At 36.4% G+C, this 26,788-nt stretch overlaps 1 protein-coding gene across 2 annotated transcripts in view; it reads left to right on the top strand.

Annotated features, from left to right (window-relative positions):
• The window catches only part of LOC103099266 (uncharacterized), a 142,444-nt gene that overhangs the window by 58,509 nt on the left and 57,147 nt on the right, over window positions 1-26,788 (top strand). Inside the window, exons 1-5 of one of the 2 annotated variants that reach the window (XR_008911075.1) lie at window positions 5,077-5,632; window positions 6,844-7,003; window positions 7,592-7,738; window positions 20,496-20,578; window positions 22,536-22,632. The gene's annotated coding sequence lies outside the window, so the exon portion shown is untranslated. Of the gene's footprint in view, window positions 1-5,076; window positions 5,633-6,843; window positions 7,004-7,591; window positions 7,739-20,495; window positions 20,579-22,535; window positions 22,633-26,788 lie in introns of those variants that run through there. The other variant, XR_008911077.1, reaches the window with a different exon arrangement.

The raw sequence follows: 26,788 nt of genomic DNA on the forward strand, positions 1-26,788 counted from the left end.
TGACCTCAATCTAAAACAAAACTGGCTGTCTAAATAAAAAACAATCTAAAACAAAACAGATGGCTTGTGTCTCCTTAGTAAAGGAAAGCCGTGGTCACAAAAACCGTGGTCACGAAAAGCCAATATGAATTCACTAAAAATAAAGTATATATACACAAACATGCAAACATATAAGTCTATATTAGATAACTACAAAAAAGTGTGTTTCCTTTTTCATTCATTTGTTATATTGGGAAAACAGGAATAAGTAGCAAATCTAAGATTTCATTATGAATTGGGTCCAACTCTTCCCTGGACAGGAAATTCCTTTACAGAGTCACCAAGAACATGTCATCCAGCTTGTCCTTAAGAAAAACCAGTGAATGGGAACCCACTATTCCTGAGGCTGCTCATTCCACTTTGAAAGTAAATTGGGCAAGTGCAGCCAAGATGGAGGAAACACAGCAGGGAGTTTCCCCATAAAATCCATCCAAATAGAACTAAAACCTTATCTAAAATCTAGATAAGGAAATTTTTTTAAGTCACATTTTTCTATCCCTTTTCAGTAGCAGGAGACAAAGAGGACTCTCTTCATTGAGAACAGAAACTTCTACCCTTAAATTACTCCCCTCCCCACCACTCCCTTTCTTATTCCCCTTCTACTTCTCATTAAAGCAAGATAGATTTTATACCCCAATGAATCAGGCTGTTCTTCCCTCTCTGATCCAATTCCAATTAGAGTAAGGTTCAAGTAATACTTGTCACCACCCTCATCCTTCCCTCCATAGTAATAGTATTACCTACCTCCTGTGCCATGTTAGATGATATAATTTACCCCATTTCCACTTCTCTTGTTCCATTTCTCTTAGTACAATCTTCTTTATCACTCCTAGTTTTTAAAAAATATTCTAAATAGCTTACTACAACAATCTCTGTATATATATATATACACATATATATATATATATATATTTCTATTATGATGATCATTTTAAAGAGTTACAGATATCTTTCCATATAGGAATATAAAAAATTTGACCATATTGAAGCCCTTAAATTTTTTCTCTTATTTACTTTTTTATGCTCTTGAATTTTGTATCTAAACATCAAATTTTCTGTTAGGTGTTTTTTTCCAGGAATGTGTGGAAACCTTCTCTTTTATTAAATAGCCTTACTTTCCCCTGAAATAGTCTATTTTGATGGGTAGGTTATTATCCTTTCCCTGGGTCAATTCTCATTTTCCAGGAATTATTTTCTTCAGAAATTTTTTTCACTCCTTTTTTCTTTTTGCCAATTCTGATTTTTTAAAAGAATTGGCTTCTTTCTCAAATATTTTGTGCCTCCATTACCACAATGTTGAATTTCTTTTCATTATGTTCTTGGATTTTTCTCATTAATTTTCTCAGTTTTTTGTTTTCTGGTCTTATTTTATTTTTAAAATACAATTTTTGTTTCTTTTTAAAATCTTTCTTTAGCTCTTTTAGGAGCTATTGTTGGATTTCTGTTCAATCCCCACTTTTCTTGGAGGCTTTTTGTAGTCATTGTCTTTTTCTGAATTTGTATCTTGAACTTCTCTGTCACCTTGGTAGTTATATTTATGATTGCATTCTTTTGGTTTGCTCATTTTTTAGCATATTTCTTGACTGTACCTTAGATTACCAATCACCAATTTTTTAGTTAATAGTCAAATAATACAGTTTGCTAAGAAAAATACAACTTGGAGGGTATTAAATTTGCTGACAGGCCACTTTGACTTTAAGCCTGTAACCCAAAAGTTTCTACCAAGCCCACCACACCCTGCTGCATGTAAGCATAAGACAATCAGGAGGTGGAGGTCTGCCCTTGGGGTACCTGCTAGGTGCAATGACTATATCAGTCTTGGGGCTGATGACTCCTAACATTAATAGGAAATTGTCAGCAAAAACAATTAACCTCTGACCTTTTATTGAGAGAACTTAGAAAGGTCAGTCATATAACTGATATTAGTTACCTCACATAGTGATGATTTCTGTACTTTCTAGCTTACTATGCACTTGCAGCATTAATTAAGAACTGCCCATGTGAAAGATTTATTTTCACCCCACTTTAATTTTCATTGTATTTTCTGTCTTTAATAGGTACTATGTCATCAGATTTCTTCGCATAAAAAACAGCTCTCTCCTAAGACTTGGGGTCTTTAGTCTTGATCTTGACCACAGTCACCCTGCTTCCAGTAAACCTATTATTTTCTTGGAGACTGTATTGGTGTGATAATTTTTCACCACAAAATGCGAATTAAAACAACTCTGAGGTACCCACTACACATCTGTTAGATTAGCAAATATGAAGTAAAGGAAAATAATAAATAATGTACAGACTGGCATAATTGGGACACTAATGTCTTGCTGGGGGAGTTGCAAACTGATCCAACCATTCTTCAGGGCAATTTGGAATTATGCCCAGTAAGACCACTACTAGGTCTGAAATCCAAAGAGACTTAAAAAAATGGGAAAGGACATGGTTGTACAAAAATAGTTAAAGCTGCCCTTTTTGTGGTGGCAAAGAAATGGAAACTAAAGGGACATCCCTCAATTTGGGAATGGCTGAACAAATTGTGGCATATGATGGTGACAGAATACTATTGTGCTCTGACAATAAACAGGAGGATGATCTCACAAAGAGTTGGAAAGTCCTACATTAATTGATGCACTGAAATGAACAGAACCAGGAAAACATTATAAACAGTAACAGCAATAGTGTGGAATGATCAAATTTGATAGACTTAGCTGCTCTCAGTGATACAATGATTCAGACAGCATTTTAGATAGGTAGCCACAAACACAGAAAAGATGTAGGATGACAGGGGATGGAAGAAATAAGTCAGGGGGGAAATATGTTTCTTTGCAGGCAGTAGGGAAGGAGTCAGCAGACAGAGACTGAGAATAAGTCAGAGTGTGGGGACAGATTCCAGTTCCATTGCCATGTGGACCATTTCAACTATTTCAGGTCCTTAGCTCTGTGGCTCTCAGGCTCAGTAAGAATACCATTATCTGCTTGTTTTCTTATTGGTGGTTTGGAAAGTGAAGCCTGACTTCAGATCTATACTCAAATGCATTTTCTCTCTTTTCTTTCCTGTCCAATTTGGATTTCTTTTTTTTAAATTAATTTAATTTAATTTTATTTTTTTGGTTACAATACTCACTTTATTTCCCTCCCTCCTCTCCACCCACACTTCCCACAGCCAAGGCAAAATTTCATTGGGTATTACTTGTGTCCTTGATCAGAACCTATTTCTTTTTTTTTTTTAAATATATTTTATTTGATCATTTCCAAGCATTATTCGTTAAAGACATAGATCATTTTCTTTTCCTCCCCCACCGACCCCCCATAGCCGACGCGTAAGTCCACTGGGCATTAGATGTTTTCTTGATTTGAACCCATTGCTTTGTTGATAGTATTTGCATTAGAGTGTTCATTTAGAGTCTATCCTCTGTCATGTCCCCTCAACCTCTGTATTCAGGCAGTTGCTTTTTCTCGGTGTTTCCACTCCCATAGTTTATCCTTTGCTTATGAATGGTGTTTTTTTCTCCTGGGTCCCTGCAAGTTGTTCAGGGACATTACACCACCACCAATGGAGAAGTCCATTACGTTCGATGATACCACAGTGTGTTTGTCTCTGTGTACAATGTTCTCCTGGTTCTGCTCCTCTCGCTCTGCATCACTTCCTGGAGGTTGTTCCAGTCTCCATGGAACTTCTCCACTTTATTATTCCTTTTAGCACAATAGTACTCCATCACCAACATATACCACAGTTTGTTCAGCCATTCCCCAATTGATGGGCATCCCCTCATTTTCCAGTTTTGGGCCACCACAAAGAGCGCAGCTATGAATATTTTTGTACAAGTCTTTGTGTCCATTATCTTTTTGGGGTACAGACCCAGCAGTGCTATGGCTGGGTCAAAGGGTAGATATTCTTTTAGTACCCTTTGGGCATAGTTCCAAATTGCCCTCCAGAATGGTTGGATCAGTTCACAGCTCCACCAGCAATGAATTAATGTCCCTATTTTGCCACATCCCCTCCAGCAGATCAGAACCTATTTCAATAATGTTGTTTGCACTAGAATGTTCATTTAGAGTCTACATCCCAAACCATATCCCTTTGACCCATGGATTCAAGCAGTTGATTTTCTCCTGTGTTTTTACTCCCACAGTATTTCCACTGGATGTGGATAGTGGTTTTTCTCATCCAAATTGGATTTCTGAATTTAAAACAAGGCTTACTTTGTGCATATTTCCCCCATACTTTTGTCACTTCTGTCATCCATGGTTGTGAATCTTTTTTTTTAATGTCCCCAGGATAAGGTCAGGAGTTGAATCAAAGGGATGTTAATAGTAGAAATTTCTGGGGCAACAAGGAAGGTGTTCGGTTCTTATGACTTCAACAGGAGCTCCTATTACAATTTTCCAAGTCAAAGAAATCCAGGGTACACCTGCACATCCCTGCTCAACCTAGGTAACTTCCTTTTCAATTGCAAAGATTTTTATTGGTCTTTGACTCCTCCTCATTTGCTAACATCTGGCAAATGTGCAATATGTAGGCAGAAAGTGATATTGAATGCAAATATTCCATAACCTTGGGAAAGGGTTCAAGCCTCTTATTCCTCATCACTTCTTTTATTGTCCTTTCAGGATTCATCAGGAATCCAGATTCTATCTAGGCTAACTGTCTTTCTACTGAGAGCCATGATCCCACTTAGTATGGGAATAGAGTGTATTGTTCCATCAGGCAAAGTGTTGCCGTCAAATAAAAAGAAAATAATAGCTAAGAGTGCCTGGTAATTCTCACTTAGATTCCTTGGTTCTTTAATGGCTCAGCTTAAGCACCAAGAGTACACTACCAAATGTTTCTTCATTCCTCAACTTCTTCCCTAGTAACTTCTTTCCTAGAATTACCCTGTATTTGTTTTTTAGTTCATCTTAGCATATATACATTATTTTTTGTTTAGTGGTATCAAATGCAAATGGAAATGGAAACCATGAAACAGTACATTAGAATCTGTAGACATCATGTTGACTTAGAGAATCCTCTAGCCATATTACCTATATTTCATTTTTTATATTCAGTTAACTAGTTACCAATTACATTTTAATCTTGTCTACCATGCCACTCTTTGGTGCGTGGCACTGTTTCACACCTCTGGACTAAGCCATGTTATTCCCCTTGAGGGCAGGAACTGGTTGCACTAATAAATATTTGTTAGTTGACTGGATTGATAGGTACAATTGGGTACATCCTTGTTGTTGCTAGGGAAGCTTGTTATGAAACGTAGGGAATGAAATTACATAAGTCTCAACTGAAAGAAAAAGAAGTCTGCATATCAAATGTAATGAAGGTAGTAAAATGGAAAGACAAGGTAGATCTGGGCTGAGGTATCTGTCAATTTTTGCTGGTGCTTTTTGAGTGCTGGCTAACAATTATAAGTTTTAAAGCAAATGAAAAGTTTATTCAGGATAAAGAATCTGTTGTTTCCTCATAGGGCCAAACACTCAGCCAATAAAAGATGATTACATCACAGAGCACTTATGATATGTCACATCACCAAGGTAACAGGAGGGATGGTGATAAACAAAGGGTGGAGCCTGGGGAGATCATTTCTGAAAAGAAAAAGATGAGGTAGGATGTGTTATGATTTAGAGGATGACAGTTGATAAATTGTGGAATTTTGTATTACATAGAAGTTTGCCATGGATTTTTTTTTTGGTGGTGGAATGGTTTACTATGAAATTGCTATTGAAATTTTTCTTAAAACTCTTAAAAAACTCATGATAATTTGCAATGGTGGCCCAAGATTATAGAATTCTAAAGGGGATCACTGAGATTTTGTCCAGTTTCAAAAGATTTAACTTTATTGAGGAATTTAAAAATATTATAAGATGCTATAGAAGGCTGAAGGGAAAGAAAATATGTCATGACCAATATCTTCTATTGTGTTTTCAGTTTCATATGATTTTCATCACGTTAGTAATTTATCTAATAAACAAATATAATAAAGTCAATGGGGAATGAAGGGTTTGGATACATAATGGAAATTTCTCTTTTTTCTGTATAAATAGTTATAAACATAAATGCATCTATATATTTATGTTATTAATATACTACATATAAATGCAGGTCACATAGCTAATGTCTGAAGCTCTATCCATTATATCATCTAGCCATCCTACATTTATGCATACATTCATATTTCTTTCTACGTCCATATCTATGCTGATGTCTATGTCTATACACAAATAACGTGCGCACACACAGAAAAACTGTTCCCAGGGAATTTTGTTAGAGATCATTTTAATGTCACCAAGCAAGTGCCTTTTTATTTACTAAATTTCTGGATCATTAATTCTTTCTCTTAACTATTCTGTTCCTTAATTTGTTCCTAAGTCTAATGAATAAGTCAGACAAGAAAAGGATTTATTAATACCTGTGGTCAGTGCATTTGCTTTGTTTTTAAATTTCTATGCCTGTATTTAAATATAATTAATTCCTTTGTAATTCTTTATATTTTGTTTTATGCATCTATTTTTTTTTCTTGGAAAAGGTCTTCACCACATTACTAAAGGAGATGATGACACAAAATAGGTTAAGAGTTTCTGGAATAAAAGATCACTAAGGTTCTTCCAAACTATAAATTTCTTGATCTATGCTGCTATAATTTTTTTCTGATTTCATAGGCACATTAACAGAATATATTTTCCATGTCTACCTTTTTCTTTACATATTACATACTTACTATTGTTACTCTATAATATTACATATTATAATAAATACTTTATACTACATTATTATATCTGAAAAGTGGCCAACTTCAGCCTTTACTCTTTCTATAGTGATAAAGTAGAGAACAAGGAATACAAGATGAAAGCATGTGATAGATCTATTGTGAATTGACTGTATGTTCATCAAATGAGAGAACAAATGGAGCACTTTCAAAATCAGAAGAAGCAAAGCAATAAAGAAGTACTGAATTTTCTGGTGATAAACTAAGAAGTAAGAAATTTTTTGAAATGAATAAACTTATTTCTTCAGATGTCTAAGTGCCTAGAGTATGAATACCTTCAGGAGAGTAAGGACCCTGGTATTCCTGTGAGAAGTACATAGGACATGTGGCATTGCTACAGCAATTTCCTCTGGCTCCCATAGGGCAGTTGAAGCAAATTGAAAAAGGCAACAAGGTTTTTTGTTTTTTGGCAGGTTGTGTGTGAAAAATTAGAGTATAGTTCATACTTTTTAGTTGCTTTTGATCTCTAATATAACAGAGAAGGATAAAGGACAATAAGATTCTACCACACTGGAATTCTCTTGCCTTGCAGAAATTGGAGAAGGAAATAAGATGTTGAGGATGATAAAAGAACATAGCTAGGTTGAGGAAGACTGTCAGATGATATCCAGGTCTGAAAATGATTTTATTTTTGGACAATACAAAGGATAGACTTAACTCTGGAAAAACTCCATCCATTGTGCCTCATACCTCCTAACATAAACATTACTTGGGGTATATCTACATAGGATATTCCTTTAGAATTCCTCCCCCTTACATTAGACACACTACTGATTTTTTCATCACAAATTTAAAAGGAAGAAGCAAATATGAACACATATGATACTTGAAGAAGAGAAAATTATTCTTGTGCAAGAAGCTTGATATCTTTTAAACTTCTCTAAAAAAAATTATGCAAAGAAGAGTCCAACAATTAGATTTATTTTCTTGTCAAATAGACAAAGGTAAGCATTAACTTTATGATTGCTTATTTCATATGTATACTATTCTTCAAGCATTTTTCTATTTTTGTAAAGTATCTTTTATTATAACAATAAAGGTTGAATAAGTAGACTATTTTTCAAAATAATAACCCAAATGAAGATAAAGGTATACAATTATAACTAGTAAAGATTTTGTTATCATCACAACTATTTGCGAATGGTGTCAGAAATATGTGAGTTATAGCAATAAGGAAAGAAAAAAATTGAGAGAATAATAAAAGCACAGTGAGAAAAAATTTATTAGCTGTTATAGATATGAGTCTATTTATAAAACCCTAGAGAGCCAAATATAAGGAATTAAAATAACAACTCCAAAAACATTCAGGATAATAAATAAATCCATAAAAGTATTGGCATTTGTATGTATTATCCACAAACCCCATAGCAGAAACAAATGGAGAAATTCAATTTTAAAATGACAAAGACTGTAAAATAGTTGTAAGACTATCAAGAGAAAGCAATAATGGGGGTGGGGGGGTTGAGCCAAGGCAGTGGTGAAGTTGCTACAGAGAGCAATCTGATTTCTACCAAATTAAATTATGATATAATGCCTTAAAACAAATATTGTAGGAGGAGCATAATACAAAGATGTGGTGAAAACATTTTCATCCTAAACATACTTAGGCCAAGAGGAAAGATCTGCAACAATGTAGGGGAAGTAGTGCAAAAACAGTAGAACAAGGCAGGCCCCAATGAGGAAAGAAACCTTGGAGACACCTGAATCCACAGCAAGGGCTTCCAGAGCTCTCAAATACAAATTGTAAAAGAGTCAGAAAATTGATCATAAGGAGGTTACCTGGGTCCCTTTGCTGACTTGAGGGCAAGATTTTTATTTGAAAATTTTATTTAATTAGTCAATTTAGAATATTTTCCCTTGGTTACAAGAATTATGTTCCTTCCCTTCCCTCCCTCCAGTAGCCCACACACAATTCCACTGGCTTTTACATGTGTCCTTGATCAAATCGTATTTCCAAATTGTTGATGTTTGTACATGGGTGATTATTTAGAGTCTATATCCCCAATCACTTCCCCATCAACCTATATAATCAAGTAATTGTTTTTCTTCTGTGTTTCTGCTCCCAGAGTTTTTCCTTTGGATGTGGATAGTGTTCTTTCTCATGGATCCATCCTAATTGCCCTGGATCATTGCATTGCTGCTAGTAGAGAAGTCTATTACATTCAATTGTACCACAGTGTATCAGTCTCTGTGTACAGTGTTCTCCTGGTTCTGCTCCTCTCACTCTGCATCAATTCCTGGAGGTCCTTCCAGTTCACATGGAATTCCCCCAGTTCATTGTTTCTTTGAGCAAATAGTATTCCATCACCAACAGATACCACAATGTGTTCAGCCATTCCCCAATTGAAGGGCATCGCCTCATATTCCAATTTTTTGCCACCTCAAAGAGTGGGCTATAAATATTTTTGTATTAGTATTTTTTTTCTTATTATCTCTTTGGGGTATAAACCCAGAAGTGCTACAGCTGGATGAAAGGGCAGACAGACTTTTAGCGCCCTTTGGGCATAGTTCCAAATTTGAGGGCAAGATTTTTGATGCATTGCCCATACATAGATCCAGGCAGGTAGAGAGGTAGAAGAAAAATTGAGGGGGAAAATGAGAATGATACAGAAAAATCATGAAAAAATAATAAATGCCTTGGTAAAGGAGGCCCCAAAAGCATTGAAGAAATTAATATCTTAAATACTAGAATAGGCCAATTGGAAAAGGGGCACAGAAATCCAATGAAGAGAAAAACTATTTAAAAAGCAGAATTGACCAAATGGAAAAAAGATATGGAAAAATGCATTGAAGAAAAGAACTTCTCAAAAGGTAGAATTGGCCTTTGGAAATATATAAAAATTCTCTGAGGAAAAGTACTTTATACAAAAACAGAATTAGAGAAATTGAAAAGCAATTACAAAAGCTTACTCAAGAAAATCATGCCTTAAAGATAAGCAAGTGGAAACCAATAACTCCATGGGACACTGTGATAGTTCATAATGAGTCTAAAATAGAAATAGAATCCATCAATCATCTAAAAGAGATTCTAAAATAATAACTCCCAGGAAAATTTTAGCCAAATTCAAGAAAAGAGGGCAAATCAGAGGAAGAAGTGGTCTGAAACTAGCTAGAAATAAGATGAAGAGTAATATACTAATCATAATGGTGCAAAACTTTTTGCAATTCTCTCATAAAGGCCATATTTTTAAAATATATAGAGAAATGAGGTAACTATATAAGAATATAAGTGATTTCCAAATTAATAAATGATCAATGAATATGAACACGAAATTCTCAATCAAGAGTAATTAAAGCTATGGTTTTGCAAAAACTGCTCTAAATCACTGCAATTTAATGCAAATTAATGCATTTTATGCATTATTGTGCATGCAATTTATGCACAAAATGCAAATTAAATTATCTGAGATACCACCCCACATCTATCAGATTAGCAGTTATGACTGAAAAGGAAAATAACAAAACTGTAGGGGATGTGGAAAGATTGAGATGCTAAAGCATTATTGTTGGAGTTGTGAAGTGATTGAATCATTCTGGAATGCAATCTGAATCCTATGCCCAAAGAGGTATAAAGCTATACCTACCCTTTGATGTAACAATATCAGTATTAGACTATGTATTCCAAAGAGATAAAAAACCAAATGGGTAAGGAATATACATTAAAAATATTTGAAGCAGCTTTCTGGAGAGGGACAAAGAATTCAAAAGTAAAGTGATATCCATCAATTCAGGAATGAGTGAGTAAGCTGTGGTATATGATCATAATGGAATACTATTTTGCTGACAGAATGACAAAAGGAAATCAGAAAAAATTGAAACAATGAAATTAGCAGAACAACATTGTATAAAGTGACAGGCATAATGTAAAAAACTGTGAATAACTTAGCTATTCTAAACAATACAATGATCCAAAACAATCCCAAATGGCTGCTGATAAAAAAAAAGCCATCTCCTTAGAAGGAAAAAAAGATTGAGTCTAAATCTAGAAGAAAGAAAAGATTTTTAACAAAATTTTTTTTGTTCAAATATCCTTCCACAAAAGTATTGTCATGGGGAAACCTTTTAAATGATTACATATGTAAAATGTAAAGCAGCTTTTTTACCATTTTATTGGCTGAGCGATGGGGTGAGGGAAGGAGAGAATTCAAGATTCAAATTTATTTTTTAAATGTTGTAAATATTTTAAATGTAATTGGAGAAAAATGCATACACATCGGGACTATACATAATCATTCTCAAAATTATCTTTACATAAAGACCTAAATAATTAGAAATAAATGTTAAATAAATCCTCAGAAGCCTGAATCAATATCATGAAATACAAATAGTATCTAAGTTAATATACTTTGCTGCCATACTTAATAAACTATGAAAACATTGCCTTACAATAGAGGTTAAGAAAGTAAGAACACAATAGAGTAATAAGGTCAAGTATCTCATGAGACATAATGAAAAAAAAGATTAAAATGAAGTAAAGGTAGTATGTATTCCACATCTCAAAGTACTCTACAAAGCAGACATTGTCTAAATTTTTTTGATGTAGTTTAAGAAATAGATCTCTAACTCTTAATAGTTGTGTGATTCTGGCAACATCACATAACCCTGTTTGTCTCTGTTTCTTCTGTAAAATAAGATGGAGAAGGAAATGGAAAACTACTCTTATTTTTGCTAAGACAATCTGAAATCAGATCATAGAGTCAGATACAATTAATCAACAAAAAATAAAAAGAAAGATCAATGATCAAATATGGAACAGTTTAGGTGTACAACATGCAGAATCAAATGGATCTTGTATGCTACTGTTTGATAAAAATTCAAAGTCCTAAGAATACCAGAATCAGGAATTACTATTTTTAAATGCTGGAAAATTGGGAATGGATGGAGATGAGTTTTTGTACAAGTTGTCTTTAACTAGGCATACATGAACAGAGAAATTATCTATGGAGAGACTTTAGGAGTTATTTAACCTTGGGGGGAAAAAAAGTGCATGTTCATTTTCAATAACAATAACCTTTCAATGAAATTTAACATTTCAATAACAATTTTAAAAAATTCAGTAAAATATAGCACATAGGTTAGTTTAAAGAAATCTATCATACAAAAATGGTTAAGAACAGATATAAGAGAAGATTGCAGCTTAGAAGCAGCAGAAGTTCAGACCTCTAGAAAACCCTTCCTTACTGGTGACAAACTGCTCGTGGAGACTGAAAATCAAACCTAACAAGACAGAGCCAAGGAACCCTTCCGTTGGGCTCAATGCAAAAGATGCACCCACCCAAAAAAAAGCCAGAATCCAAGAACACTTGGGTTTAAGGGGAAGGCAGAAGGAAGGTCCCAGGACTCCTCCCACACACACACATAGAGTACTAAGACTCCAGCTTCAGTGGCAACCTCTGGGCAGGCAAAGGCACTGGTCTGGAGGGTGTACCTTGAGGGCAGGGCTGTGCCAGGCTCAGAGCATCAAACACAGGAGGCAGGGAAGGAGCTGGATAGGGAGCACTGTTATAATTAAAATGGTTGGATGCCATAAACTGTAAGTAGTTAAAATAGTGGAAGATATAAATTGTAGTAGATATAAGAGTGGATGAGTAAGTTGTGACCGCAGGAAATATGTTTTCAATACAGTGTTTTGTTTTTAAATCAAATATACGGTGGTCGCCAGGGAAATATTCCCAATTATTCAAATATACTCAAGTCAGCTGGGTTTTATAGAGATTTTAATTAATACAAATGAGGAAATAAGGAAAAAGAGAGAAACAGAGAAAAAGGGGAATAATGAGAAAAGGATAGGCCAGACCAGGGCAGCCCTGGCCAACCCAGGCCTAAGCCCTTAAGAGAAAGGTCAGTCAGTCCTTAATCACTCACCACAAGATCTGTCCAAGCAAGGATTCTAGTGACACCAGGCTAGCATCATCTCAGCTGCCTCCTCCATCTGAAAATGACCATCTGAATGAATCTGAGCTCCTATTTAAAGGGAATTTTCTCCTATGTCACCTCCCCTAAGTCCTTATATCTACCAATCACAGTAGATGTTTTTCAAAGGACAGACCATTCTTAGTTCACACCTAAGAAGGCTTTAAATTTTTGATTAAGTTCACACCAGAAAACCTCTAAGTAAGTTTCTCACCTCTTTGCTCCTTGTAAGTTCACACCCTTTGTATTATATCCAAAAATACGCATAGCTTAAGAATTTCTGTCCTACTATAAGTATGGGTTTATGTATCTTTCATTGTTCAGCAAGGAGTTTCTTCCCCTAAAGCAGGCTTAATTATGGGTGGAGTAGAGGTCTTCACATTCCTGATCTAAGTAGAGTTCTCATATTCCTGATCTAAATTCCTTCATTGTTTAAATGGGGAATGGTCCCAATGGGGAATAGTATTAACCCAGCTTTATGAAGTAGGGTCTGGGAATTTTTTACACTTTACAATCCTAATCTTATGAAGTAGGGTCTGAGAATTTCTAAGGTTCATTGGAGTAGTTAACAATATTTGGAATGGTCCTTCCCATAAAGGCTGAGTTGCTCCAGTACACTTGATATTTTTAATATACACTTTGTCTCCTGGGTTCAGGTCATGAAGAGAAAAATCTAGTGGTCCGGCTTATACTGCAGCTTCAGATTCATGAAGTTCACGTAGTTTGTGCTGTAACTCCTATATATAGGAAGCAATACTAGTATCTCCCCCTATTAGTGAAGTATATGCAGGGCAAAAAGGTTTAGCCTGTATAGGCGGATGTCCAAAAAGCATCTCAAATGGTGAGATGTGTAGGTCTCCTCTAGGCCTGCTTCTGAGATAAAATAGGGCCAGGGGGAGAATTTCAGGCCATTTTAAATGTGTCTCAGTACATAGTTTTCCAATAATAGTTTTAAGTTCTTTGTTCATCCTCTCAACTTGTCCTGAGCTCTGGGGATGATAATGGAACATGGAATTTGGGAGTTATCCCCAAGCAAGAATATATCTGATTTAGGACAGAATCAGTAAAATGGCTTCCTCTATCTGAATCAATACGTGCTGGTAGTCCAAAGTGAGGAATAATTTCTTTTAAAAGTATCTTAGCAACAAAATACTTTGTGGTTCGGGTCTCAGGAAATGCTTCCGGCCATCTGGTTAGTTGATCTACAATTACTAGACAAAATTTATAAAGTCCAGCCTTTGGCATTGTTATGAAATCTATCCGTAGATGTTCAAAAGGTGTGTAAGCCAGACGACATCCACCAAAGGCTTTTACACGAAATGCATGTTGGTTATATGCCTGGCAGGTAGAGCAGGCTGAACATATTTTAGAGGCTATAGTAGTTATACCAGGGGCTATCCATACTCTCTTGGCAGAGTCCACGATGCCCTGGGTGACAAAGTGACCATTTTTATGAATAGATTGGCAAATTTGGTGATAGAAACTTCTAAGGAGCAGGGGTTTTCCTTCAGATGACACCCATACTCCATTAATCTGTTTTGCTTTAAATTTTTGTTTCCACTTTTCCACTTCCTTTTCATTATACAAAAGTGATAAATTTAAATAATCAGTGGTTGTTAATGTTAAAATTAATTCAGGTCCTTCTATTCCTGTTAGCTTTGCAGCGGCATCTCCTAATTTATTTCCTGTAGAGACAGGGTCAGTGCCACCTGTATGGGCAGAACAATGATCTATAGCTAGGGCTTCAGGAAGCTGTAGAGCAGGAAGAACATCATTTATAATTTCTGCATTAGCTATGGATTTTCCAGCAGAGGTTAAAAATCTTCTCTGGAGCCATAACATTCCAACTGAATGACAAATGCCAAAAGCATATCGAGAATCCATATAAATTGTTGCCTTTTTATCCTTGGTAATTATACAAGTGTGCTTCAGAGCTATGAGTTCTGCTCCTTGAGCGCTAATGTTAGAAGGTAGTGAAGCTGACCATTCAGTGGCAAATTCTGAGACTACGGCAGCTCCAGTGTAGCATATGTCATCCCTCATAAAAGAGGAACCATCGGTAAATAAAATCACATCTGCATTGTCTAAGGGAATGTCCAATAGATTATCTTGAGGCTTTTCTGCCATGGAAACTAATGTTTCACAGTTGTGTAATGGTTCTCCTGAAGTTGGTAAATCTGGAAGGAAGGTGGCAGGGTTAAGAGTAGTACAATGTTTTAAGGTAATGTTTTTGCTATTTAATAAGTTATTTCATACCTTGTAATTCTCTGATCCGAGAAAGCCTGTGTTCTATGTTTTATCAACAATGCTTCTACCTCACGTGGGCACATAATTGTTAATGGACATCCCAATACAAAATCAACAGTTTTTGTCACTAGTAAGGCTGTAGCAGCTACTCCTCTAAGACATGATGGTGCTCCTGCTGCTACCGGGTCCAGTTGAGCAGAATAATAAGCAATTGGGTGCTGAGAAGGTCCCAAATTCTGAGTTAAAACACCAGAAGCTACTCCTCTTTGCTCATCCACATACAAAGTAAATGGCTTGATGTAATCTGGGATGCCTAGAGCAGGGGAAAACATGATAGACTTTTTTAGATCTGATAGAGCTGACAAGTGTTCAGGTCCTAATTTGAGGGGTTCAGGGACCGAATCTTTTGTTAATGCTATAAGGGGTTTAGTAATTTCCCCATAGCAAGGAATCCATTGTCTGCAAAATCCTGTTGCTCCTAAAATAGCTCTCACCTGTTTCTTAGTAGTAGGAGCAATTAAATTTTGAATATTCTCAATTCGTTTTGGAGAAATATAATGAGCACCCACAGTCAGGATGAATCCTAAATATTCTAATTTAGGGAGACACCACTGAACTTTATCCTTCGAGATTTTATGTCCTCTTTTGTGCAATTCCAAAAGAAGGTATTTGCTATCTTCTTGACATGTTTCTGCATCTGTTGAAGCCAAGAGTAGATCATCTACATATTTGATTAATTTACTATTTTTAAATGTTATATTGTCTGTATCTTGGCTCAAATTTTGCTCAAATAAACTCGGACAACATAACATTTAAATGAAGTAGGGTCTGGGAATTTTTTAAGGTTTACAATCCTAACCTTATGAAGTAGGGTCTGAGAATTTCTAAGGTTCACAGCACCGAGCGGGCAACTTGGTCAGAGCTACAAAGACTCCACATATTGCTCTAGCCTTCTAGGAAGTTTTGGCCTCAGGACATATCCAGTACAACCCAGCTGAATTTAATCCCATCAAAAGTCTTCAGAGGTCAGGGAAGTCCAAACTCCAAGATCCCTTCCTCACAGACTTCTGGACTTTAAGATAAAGAAGGAAACAATAAGTAAATTAGGTGAACACAGAATAGTATACCTGGTAGACCTTTTGGAAGTAAAGATTTTAAAACCAAGCAGGACTTAGAAAGAGTCACAAAATATAAAATAAATAATTTTGACTACATCAAATTAAAAAATTTTTGTACAAACAAAACCAATGTAACTAAAATCAGAAGGGTAGCAACAAATTGGGAAACAATCTTCATAAAAACTCTGACAAAGGTTTAAATACTCAAATTTACAAAGAGCTAAATCAATTGTACAAAAAACCAAGCCATTCTCCAATTGATGAATGGGCAAGGGACATAAACAGGCAGTTCTCAGCCAAAGAAATCAAAACTATTAATAAGCACATGAAAAAGTGTTCTACATCACTTATAATCAGAGAGATGCAAATCAAATCAACTCTGAGGTATCACGTCACACCTAGCTGATTGGCTAACATAACAGCTATGAAAAATAGTGAATGCTGGAGTGGATGTGGCAAAGTAGGTACACTAATTCATTGCTGGTGGAGTTGAGAATTAATCCAACCATTCTGGAGGGCAATTTGGAACTATGCCCAAAGGGCGATAAAAGAATGTCTGCCCTTTGATCCAGCCATAGCACTACTGGGCTTGTACCCCAAAGAGATAATAAGGAAAAAGACTTGTACAAGAATATTCATAGCTGCACTCTTTGTGGTGGCCAAAAATTGGAAAATGAAGGGATGCCCTTCAATTGGGGAATGGCTGAACAAATTGTGGTATATGTTGGTGATGGAATACTATTGTGCTAAAAGGAATAATAAAGTGGAAGAATTCCATAGAGACTGGAACAACCTCCAGGAAGTGATGCAGAAGGAAAGGAGCAGAACCAGGAAAACTTTGTACACAGAGACTGATACATTGTGGTACAATCAAAGGTAATGGACTTCTCCATTAGTGGAGATGCAATGTCCCTGAACAATCTGCAGGGATCTAAAAAACACTATCCACAAGCAGAAGATAAACTGTGGGTGTAAAAATACTGATGAAAAGCAACTGCTTGACTACAGGGGTGGAGGGGATATGACTGAGGAGAGACTCTAAATGAACGCTCTAATGCAAATACCAACAACATGGAAATGGGTTTGAATCAAGAACACATGTGATACCCAGTGGAATTGCCTGTTGGCTATGGGAGAGGTGGTGGGAGTGGGGGAGGGAAGAAAAGAAAATGATCTTTGTTTCCAATGAATTATGTTTGGAAATGATCAAATAAAAATTAAAAAATAAATAAAAATAAAACCCTTTTCTCTCCCTCCTCAAGTTAGGGGGAACTCAGGCTTTGGCAGCCTGATCCCCCTGCTAGTCAAGTTGACTGACCCTGGGTTTGGCCCCTTGGCCACAGTTCAGAAACAGGGCAACAGGAGCTGAGGTAAAGCCTGACAGATTCAAAATGCCTTTTCTCAGGTTTCTCTTCTCTCAGTCCCTTCAATTGAGAAGTGTTGGGGGGAAATTTCCTGTCACAAGCAGGAAAAAGTGGGTAACCCTCAGGAGATAGTCTTATTCAGCCTTCTCTCTTCAGCTTCTCCCCACTGAAAGACCAATTGCTCTTCGGAAGATAACCTTCTCTTTCTCAAGATTCCAACCTCCTGCTCCTGGTGCCCCTTCCCCAATGAAGTGATCAGATCCACACACTCTTCAGCCTGGCACTTTTTGTTTAGTGCCTGCCTCTGTCACAAGATCTAATGTTGGGCATTTTAAGTGAAAAATTCAATTATTTAGTTTTTTATTTAAAATTATTCATCTAGTGTGTCATAGAATGATTGAAAATATTTCTTTATTCTAAACTTAAGCATTACATAAAGTGAGCATGTCTCATAGTAGAAAAGTGGTTTGTATATGGAATTAAGAATCTCTACCATATGGAGCTAGAATTATTTTTATTGGTATATAATACATTCAAAATGTTTCTTTCAAATTTATCCTGTTTCTATGCTTTATAAAAAGGTTAATTCTGGGCTTCCTTCTGTTATCTTTTATGGAGATCCTAGGTTTTTTTATAAGTACCCAATATTTGATCAATTACCCCAAATCTATTCCACTGAGTCTCCAATGTCTCTTAGACAGTACCATAATGTTTAGATGATCACTGCTTTATAGTACAGTTTAAGATCTGGTACTGGTAGGCTCCCACCATTCACATTTTTCCCCCATTAGTCCCCTTGATATTCCTTTGTACTTCCAGATGAATTTTGTAATTATTTTTTCGAGTTCAATAAAATAGTTTTTTTGGTAGTTTGATTAATATGTTACTGAATAAGTAAATTAATTTTTAGGTAGGAAGTATCATTTTATTATGTTAATTCATCCTCCCATGAGTCATTGTACTTTCCCAATTATTTAGATCTAGTTTTAATTGTGTGGAAAGTGTTTTGTAATTGGGTTCATATAATTCCTGCTTGTCTTGGCAAGTAGATTCCTAATTATTTTATATTGTCTAGGGTAATTAAAATGAAATTTCTTTTTCTAAGTCTTGCTGCTGAATTGTTGTTGGAAATATATAGAAAAGCTGATGGTTTATATGGGATTATTTTTTATTCTATAACTTTACTAAACTTGTTATTTCCATAAGCTTTTTAGTTGATTCTCTAGGATTCTTTAAGTATACCATCATATCATCTGCAAAGAGTGATAGTTTAGTCTTTCCATTGCCTATTCTTTCCATTTCTTTTTTTCTTCTACTGCTAGCATTTCTAGTACAATGTCGATAATAGAAATCATAATGGGTATTCTTGGTTCACTCCTGATCTTATTGGGAAGGCTTCTAACATCTCTATTGCAGATGATGCTTGCTGGTGGTTTTAAATAGATACAGTTTATAATTTTGAGGAAAGGCCCTTTTATTCCTATACTCTCTAGTGTTTTAATAGGAATGTGTTGTATTTTGTCAAAGGCTTTTTCTGCATTTATTGAGATAATCATGTGATTTCTGTGGATATGGTCAATAATATGGATGGTTTTCCAAATATTAAACCATCCTTGCATTTCTGATATAAATCCCACCTGGTCACAGTGAATAATTCTCATGAACACTTGCTAGAGACTTTTTGCTAATATTCTAATTACAATTTTTGCAACTATATTCATTAAGGAGATTGGTCTGTAGTTTTCTTTCTCTGTTTTTGGTCTGCCTGACTTTGGAATCAGTACCATAGTTGTGTCATAGAAGGAATTTGAATTTCTTTGCTTATTTTGTCAAATAGTTTGTAAAATATTGGGATTAGTTGTTTTTAAATGTTTTCTGAGGATTTTTTTCTTAGGGAATTCATTGAAGGCTTGTTCAATTTCTTTTTCTGAGATGAGATTGTTTAAATATTCTATTTTCTCATTTGTTAATCTAGGCAATATATATTTTTGTAGATATTCACCCATTTCACCTAGATCTTAATAATTATCTTAATTACCTCTTCATTAGTGTTGAGGTCACCCTTTTCATCTTTCATACTGTTAATTTGATTTTTCTTTCTTTTTTTATTAGATTAACCAGTATACTATCTATTTTATTGTTTTTTTCAAAGTTCCAACATCTAGTCTTATTTATTATTAGTTCAATAGTTCTTTTACTTTCAATTTTATTATTTTCTCCTTTGATTTTTATGATTTACATTTTAGATTTTATTTGGAGATTTTTAATTTTTTCTTGTTCTGGTTTTTTAATTTGCATGCCCTATTCCTTGACCTATTCCCTCCCTGATTTGTTGATATATTCACTCAAGGATACAAATTTTCCTTTGAGTACTGCTTTGGCCTCATTCCATAGATTTTGATCAGCTGTTTCCTCATTGTCATTCTCTTCAATGAAATCAGTAATTGTTTCTTTAATTTGTTCTTTGACCCAACAGTTTTGAAGAATTAGATTAAGTTTCTAATTAATTTTAAATCTGCCTTTCCACATGCCCTTATTGATTATGATTTTTATTGCATTATGGTCTGACAAAATTGTATTCATTACTTCTGTTTTCCTACATTGGTTTGCAATGTTTTTATGCCATACTACATGGTGAATTTTTGTATATGTGCCATGCGCTTTTGAAAATAAGATATATTCCTTTTTATTCCTATTTATTTTTCACCAGATATCTATTATCTCTAATTTTTCTAATATTTCATTCACTTCCTTACTTCTTTCTTATTTATTTTTTAGTTTGATTTATCTAGTTCTGATAGGTGAAGGTTGTGGTCCCCCACTAGTATGGTTTTACTATAGGTTTCCTCTTTAAGCCCCTTTAGTTTCTCCTTTAGAAATCTGAATACTGTACCATTTGGTATATAGATATATGTTGAGTATTGATATTTCTTCATTATTTATACTGCCTTTTATCAAGTTGTAATTACCTTCCTTATCTCTTTTAATGAGATCTATTTTTTCTTTAGTTTTGTCTGAGATCATAATTGATACTTCTGCCTTCTTTGTCTCATCTGTAGCCCAGTAAATTCTGTTCTACCCTCTTACCTTTGCACTGGATATGTCTACCTGCCCCAAGTGTGTTTCTTGTGGACCACATATGGTAAGATTCTCATTTTTAATCCATTTTGCTAACTGCTTCCTTTTTATTGGTGAGTTTGTCCCATTCCCATTTCCCCCTCCATTCTTACTTCTTCCTTTGATTCTGCCTTGTCTCTTAAATTAAGGAAGAGATTTGGGGATTGGAAAAATGGGATAACCAAAGGTTTGTAGCAAGGTATGGAGGAGTTGAGGGGAGAGAAGGAATATTCCTCAGTGAGGTAAAGGAGATAGATGCCTCCTACTGAGAGGAAGCAGCAGGGGTCCGATAAGGACTGTTTGTCTTTGAATGACTGAACTGATGTTCGGCCCCCTCTTTGCCCCAAAGAGATAGTCCTCTTATCTGACTGCAAATTCAAATAAAATAAAGCTTAATAACCAGGTTGGATTGGAGAGGTATCAGGGAAAAAGGGAAGAGTGTGGTCTCTAAATAAGGTTGGAGTCTGTCTCAGCGTTTGGAGCTGAGGCCAGGCCTCACAGGCTGGCAGAGGGTTTCTCCCACTCCCATCTTCTGTGCTAGTTTTGTTGATTTCAGAATCTTAGCAGTAGATAGAAAGCAAACAAGAACAGTTCTAACTTTCAGAAACTGGTTGGGCCTGTGTCTTTGGGCTGAATTGAGAAGAGGCACTTGGAATCAGGACTGGGAATCCAACAACAACCCTCCTCCCACCTCCAACACCAGGAAGGAAGTAACAACCAGGCAGGAAAAAAGGGCTAGTCACAAGACCCAACTGCCACTCCCAGTTGCCCCTTCCCCCACCAACTATCAGTCTTGTTTCCTTTCCAAATAGCCTTCTTACCCTTCCCCCTAACTTTTTGATTTTAGTCAGTCTCTCTCTTTTCCCCTCCCTAATGTTACTCCCCTTCCAATGTCCTCCCCTCTTATTTATTCCCCTCTTACTATAGTGCCTTTTAAATGACCCCCCAACCTCTCCCTCTCTTGTGTAGCTCCCCTCCCCACATGCCCATTTATTATCCTTCTACTTCTCCATAGGAAACAATACAATTCTCTGCCCCAATGGATCTGATTGTTCTCTCTCTGAGTCAATTTCAGTGTGTATAAGATTTAAGTATTACATGTTGCCAAACTCTTCCATTCTTCCATTGAATTGATCTTCTCCCTCTCCCCCATGAGCTTCTTTATGAAAAATATATTTATCCCATTTTATCTCTTTTCCAATTTCTCTTAGTATTAACCTATGTTTACACCTAGTTTTTTAAATACATTTTGACATATCATCCTATACAGTTTGTCACTGTACCCTCTTTCTAGCTAACCTGATGAAAATAACATTTTTTAAGAGTTATCAATATGTTTTCTTATAGAAATACAAATCATTTTTACCTCATTGGGTCCCTTAAAAAAGTTTGGTTTTCTCTTTTTTTTCTTTCTTACCTTTTGGTGATTCTCTTGAGTTCTGTTTTGGGGTATGAAATTTTCTGTATAAGTCAGGTCTTTTCTTTAGGAATGCTTGGAAGTCTTTTTAAAATTAAATTACCAAAATTTCCAGTGCATGACTATAATCAATATTGCTGGGTACTTGATTCTTGATTGTACACAGTTTCCTCATATTCTATAATATCATATTTTTTGCCTTGCAGTCCTTCAGACTGGATGCAGCCAGTTCCTGTGTTATCCTAACTGTGCATCCATGATATCTGAATGGTTTCTTTGTAGCATCTTTTCCTTAATTTGGAAGTTCTTGAACTTGGCTATAACAATCCTTGTTGTTGTCAATTAGGTATTAAATGCAGCAGGTGGTCTGTGGATTCTTTCAATCTCTACTTTACCCACTTGTTCAAGAATGCTTGAGCAGTTTTCTTGAATAATTTCCTATAGAATGATATCCAGACTTTTTTCTTTGGTCATGATTTTCTGGTAGTCCAATGTTTCTTAAATTGTCTCTTCTGGATCTATTTCTTAGGTCTTTTTTTCACAACGATCCCTTTTTCTTCTGCAGAGAACTGGAATTAAAAAATGAAGAGATGGAATTGAAAAGAATAATAGAAGAAGAAGGTCAGAAATATAAAAAAGACCTCAAGGAAATTGATGAAAGGGTGAGAGTACAGTTCATTTATATATATATATACACACACATATATATATATATGAACTATATCTATGATTAAAATCCCAGTGTCTGGCTCACATATTTTCCCTCTTCTTTGTGAATAAAATCTAAATTCTGTGACTTCCAAACTGAAACCAGAGGGTTCTACAATTAATATCCAGGGTACCTTGAAATAAATCTTATATATACATATATGCATATAAATCTCATATACTCACAGCTTAGCAAAGGACCAGACACATAAAAAGCATTTAATAAAGGTCATTTTTTCTTTCTATATACATATGACAATATGTATAAATATATACATACACACATTTATATATGTGTCTGTGTGTGTGTAACTTACATCTATATATTGTTACAAGGGAATCACTTTAAAAGACTGATATATATTAATTTAAGGTCGCCAAGGAATCAGCTATGTAATTCCTAAATGAAAAACTCAAGTCAGCCGTCAGCCTTTTTTGGAGTTTAATTACAATAGGAGTAAGAAAGGAATTAGAGATAGAGAGAGAGAAAAGGGGAGAGAAGGAAATAGGGCTTAAATACCCCTTCTGTTTAGGCTGGGCCAAAAGGCCCAAGCCCTTAGATAGCTGGGGCAAAGAAAAGAGATCAGTCCCTATTACTCACGTGTCCAAAATGGAGAAACAGTATCAGAGGCCCCCACCTTCCGCTTCCTTCAGAGCAAGCCTTCTCAGAGCCCAGGAACCACATCGACCAAAACCTCCACCTCCCACCCTCTTGGAGTCTCCAGACCCCCTATCTTTAAGGAAACCATCCAAGTTCCTCCCCTCAGTTCTCCCATCTACCAATCACTCTTCATCAATTTCCCTGTGCCAATGGAGGCTCTAGCTTAACCCAGGACCGCCCAGAGGTTTCTGGCTTTTGCACATGTCTGTTGAAGGTCATATTTTCAAATGATTAAATCTTTACTCCTTTGCTACAGCCCTTTCTAAATCCTGTTAACTTGAGTATGGTAGAGATTGGAATAATTAAATTTTGATCTAGGCTGCAGCCCTTACTCAATCCTATTAGGACTGAATAAGGTGGAGATTAATTCCAAGTATCTCCATTGTATCAATTCTAAAATCAATCAAGACTCAAAGAAATTCCTGTTCTATGCTTAAGCATAGGTCAAAGTCCTTTCCATTGTTCAGCAAAGGGTTTCTGTCCTAAAGTAATCTTAAGAAGGGAAGAGGACTTCCGGTTAAGATGGCGGCTTAGAGAAAGCTGAAGTTCAGATCTCCGGAAAACCCTTCCCGACCGATCTCAAACTAGAAGCTCCTAAGGCGCCGAAATTCAAAACGATCAACAGCACAGACCCTGGGAACCCTCCTCCTGGACCTGGACCCGGTTCAAAAGGTACGGCTCCCCTTAAAAGCCAGAACCCGAGATCCCTCGGACCTCAGGGGTAGGAGCGCAGAGTCCAAGGCTCCCGGAAGGGGCAGCCGCACTGGGCTCAGAGAGCAGGGTCTGAGGAACAACAACCCTCAGGGTCTTCTACCCAAGTCCCAGTCCGGGTGAAAGTTACTGCCTGGGGCCTCCGCTGCAAAGAGCTGGTCGGTCCGGGTGAAAGTTACTGCCTGGGGCCTCCGCTGCAGAGAGCTGGTCAAAACAACAGCAACCCTCAGGGCGGGCAAGACAGCCTCACGGGCTGGATCCTGCTATCCAAGTCTCAGTGAAAGTCTGTGCTCTCGGAGCTTGGGGAAGCGGCAGCCCATCCCCCCGCAGGCCGACGAAACAGCCTCACGGCCAGGGATTCTGAAGGCAACTTCCGGAAATCGAGCCAGGGGGAGAGTGTGGCCTCGGGGTCCGACCCTTCCATTCCAGTTCCAGTGAGGCATATTCAGTTTAACCCAGGGAACGCTCATAGAACCAACATCTGCCCAGGACTAAAGCCTCTGATCACCAGACAAAGACAAGAAAAGCCAATCCTCCACGTTCAGAGATGACAAACTCCACAGAAGCACAGAAGCCCCAAAATACCAAGAAAAATAAGAAGAAAGGGGCAACTCTGGACACATTCTATGGAGCCAAAATACAAAATACAGAGCAGATAGAAGAAGATATACAAGAAAATTCTCCAAAATCTTCCAAAGGAAATAGAAACTCTCCACAAACACATGAAGAATTTGAATCAGAAAGGACCAAAAAGATGGAAGCCCTCTGGGAGGAAAAGTGGGAAATGATGCAAAAGAAATTCACGCATCTACAAAACCAGTTTGACCAAACTGTAAAAGAAAACCAGGCTTTAAAGCAAGAACTAATAAAGCAAAGCCAAAACACCAAGAAATTAGAAGAGAACATAAAATATCTCACCAACAAGGTGATAGATCTGGAAAACAGGGGGAGAAGAGAAAATTTAAGAATAATTGGACTCCCAGAAAAGCCAGAAATAAACACCAAACTGGACATGGTGATACAAGATATAATCAAAGAAAATTGCCCAGAGATTCTAGAACAAGGGGGCAATACATCCACTGACAGAGCTCACAGAACACCTTCTACACTAAACCCCCAAAAGACAACTCCCAGGAATGTAATTGCCAAATTCCAAAGCTATCAAACAAAAGAAAAAATCCTACAGGAAGCCAGAAAAAGACAATTTAGATATAAAGGAATGCCAATCAGGGTCACACAAGACCTTGCAAGTTCTACACTGAATGATCGTAAGGCATGGAACATGATCTTCAGAAAGGCAAGAGAGCTGGGTCTCCAACCAAGAATCAGCTACCCAGCAAAACTGACTATATACTTCCAAGGGAAAGTATGGGCATTCAACAAAATAGAAGACTTCCAACTTTTTGCAAAGAAAAGACCAGAGCTCTGTGGAAAGTTTGATACCGAAAATCAAAGAGCAAGGAATACCTGAAAAGGTAAATATTAAGGAAAGGGGAAAAATGTTATCTTCTTTTACTCAAACTCTCTCCTATAAGGACTACATTTATATCAATCGATGTATACTAATATGTGGGGAAAATGTAATGTATAAATAGGGGGTAAAGAAAGACCAAATAGAATAATGGTTCTCACACAAAGATTCACAGGGGAAGGGGAGGGGAAGAAAACTCCTATAAGAAGGAGAGGAAGAGAGGGCGGGGGGGGTTTACTTAAACCTCAATCTCAGGGAAATCAACTCTGAGAGGGAAAAACATCCAGATCCATTGGGATCTTGAATTCTATCTTACCCAACAAGGGTAAGGAGAAGGGAAAACCAAGGGGGGGAGGGGGAGAGGGAGAACAAAAAGGGAGGGAAAGAGAGGGGGGAGGGGGAGGGAACAAAAAGGGAGGGACTAAAAAGGGAAACATCAAGGGAGGCAACAAGGGGGACTGATTCAAAGTAAATCACTGGACTAAAAGGTAGAGCCGAAGAAGAAAAGGTTAGAATTAGGGAAGGCAATCAAAATGCCAGGGAGTCCACAAATGACAATCATAACTTTGAACGTGAATGGGATGAACTCACCCATAAAACGTAGACGAATAGCTGAATGGATTAGAATCCAAAACCCTACCATATGTTGTCTTCAAGAAACACACATGAGGCGGGTTGACACCCACAAGGTCAGAATTAAAGGATGGAGTAAGACCTTCTGGGCCTCAACTGATAGAAAGAAGGCAGGAGTGGTAATCATGATATCTGATAAAGCCAATGCAAAAATAGACCTGATCAAAAGGGATAGGGAAGGTAATTATATTTTGTTAAAAGGGACTCTAGACAATGAGGAAATATCATTAATCAACATGTATGCACCAAATAATATAGCACCCAAATTTCTAATGGAGAAACTAGGAGAATTGAAGGAAGAAATAGACAATGAAACCATACTAGTGGGAGACTTAAACCAACCATTATCAAATTTAGATAAATCAAATCAAAAAATAAATAAGAAAGAGGTAAAAGAAGTGAATGAAATCTTAGAAAAATTAGAATTAATAGACATATGGAGAAAAATAAATAGGGATAAAAAGGAATACACCTTCTTCTCAGCACCACATGGCACATTCACAAAAATTGACCATACATTAGGTCACAGAAACATAGCACACAAATGCAAAAAAGCAGAAATAATGAATGCAGCCTTCTCAGATCACAAGGCAATAAAAATAATGATTAGTAATGGTACATGGAAAACCAAATC

The sequence above is a fragment of the Monodelphis domestica genome, chromosome 4 (assembly GCF_027887165.1).
Source record: "Monodelphis domestica isolate mMonDom1 chromosome 4, mMonDom1.pri, whole genome shotgun sequence".
Classification (NCBI taxonomy): Eukaryota; Metazoa; Chordata; class Mammalia; order Didelphimorphia; family Didelphidae; genus Monodelphis; species Monodelphis domestica.